The sequence below is a fragment of the Morone saxatilis genome, unplaced genomic scaffold (genome assembly GCF_004916995.1).
Source record: "Morone saxatilis isolate NCDOM2014 unplaced genomic scaffold, NCSU_SB_2.0 Contig3, whole genome shotgun sequence".
Lineage (NCBI taxonomy): Eukaryota > Metazoa > Chordata > Actinopteri > Moronidae > Morone > Morone saxatilis.
Window position 1 is genome coordinate 455486 of NW_023339873.1, and position 1761 is coordinate 457246.

Sequence of the window (1761 nt, forward strand, 5' to 3'; positions counted from 1 at the left end):
TAAACGAAAACTTCTCAGAGGAACTAAGGAGGAAGAGCTGCTGCCAGAGAAAGTGGTGAGGAAGCCAACTTGAAGTCTGACAAAGTGCCCAGAGGCGGACAAACTTATTCATCAGCTTAAAGCGCCTCATGGGTCGTAGTTTGTCTTTTCATTCAGTGTTGGTTTGTTTTATTTGTCTGAACATCAAAACTACATCTTTCTCTCCAAGTTTGTCCAGGAAGGGTTTGATTGAGCACATTGAACATTGAACCTCAGCAATAAGGTTCATGAAATATCAAGAATCTGCTCCTCAGACAATATTCATGTTCAGAAACACATCTGGATGCTGCTTTTGATGATTCTGAGCTGGCTGTCGAGGGGTTCAGGTTATATAGAAGAAATATTTTCACTCACATACAGGCGGTGTGTTCACAGGCAGTATCAGTGGTTGTTGGATTCAGTGACCACTTTCTGATCGCTTTAGCAAGAAGACAAAAATGCCAAAGTCTGGAATTAAGATTGTTTATCGCCGGTCATAAAAAAGATTTAATGCAGATTTGTGAGAAAGTTAAAGACTTACAGCGGTCTGATGGATGTCAGGGAAACAAACAATGCTTTGAACATTTTCATGGACAAATTAGTGAAGTTATTGAATATCCACAGTCCACTTAGAAAAAGGTCTGTAAAGGCCAGCAGTGCACCATGGGTAGATGAGCTGAGATCTTTAATAATACAAAGGTATGATAAGGCCCATAAATCAGGGTGATCTTTAGATAGAAGCCTGAGAAATAAAGCTACAAAGTTAAACTATATTACAAAGAAAAAATATTTTAAACCAAAAATTCACAGCTCTGTTAATGATAGTAAAATATTGTGCAAGAACTATGAGGAAGTTTATCACCAAGCCATGTGAAACAGTTTAAGATCTAGTCTATAATTTAACTTCCTGTATTGTTAACAGTATTATGAGAGATACAAGATGGAAGATAGAAGATGTTGCTCTCTCTCTCAGGCAACTTTTTTCTCAATTGCAACTAGACAACTTTCTAAACCTATAAGTCATAATTAATAGATACTTACTAACTGGTAACTGTCCGGAGCCTTGGAAAGAGTCTAATATCATACCTTTACTCAAAGATGGAAAAGCAGGTTTTACTGGCTCCAACTGATCTACTTACATATATATTATATATACATTTTTAATCAAATGTTCAATTATTTCACTACTACTTGCTACTTACAAAAGCACAGCATGCTTACAGACCAGGTGACTCTACGGGCACTGCATGAGTACACAGGACCGATCAATGGTTATATTGGTTATACATATATTGATGACAGGAAACTAGTTGGTTTTACTGCAGCTTTTGATGTCACTGATCACAGCATTCTTATTGCCAAGCTTAAATGTTTTCATTAGTGTGACTACTTGTTGAGTTGGATGCTATAACTAAAAGGGTGAAAATGAATAAATTGGTACTGGACATTGACAAAACTAAATGTATTGTAATTCGTAGTAGGAATGCTCTCGCTAACAGAACTCGTCTACAGATGGGATGTTAGCTGAGCAGGTCACTAAAGCCGAAACAATAATATGAGGAATAATACGCCACAGAAATGAATATACACCGGCTTGGTTATATAACACGTCAGGTAAGTCCTGGTGATCTGGTCCCTGAACTGTATGATGAGAACTGTAAAGAGCTTCTTCTGCCTGGAATAAGCTCTCTGTCAACATCAGACAGATCGAAAGTAGAGATTCTTTCAAAAAGTCACTTAAAA

General features: G+C 37.3%; 1 protein-coding gene across 1 annotated transcript in view; it reads right to left on the bottom strand.

Moving 5' to 3' along the window:
* The window catches only part of scfd1 (sec1 family domain containing 1), a gene marked incomplete at its 5' end in the record, with an annotated part of 27547 nt that overhangs the window by 6477 nt on the left and 19309 nt on the right, over positions 1 to 1761 (bottom strand).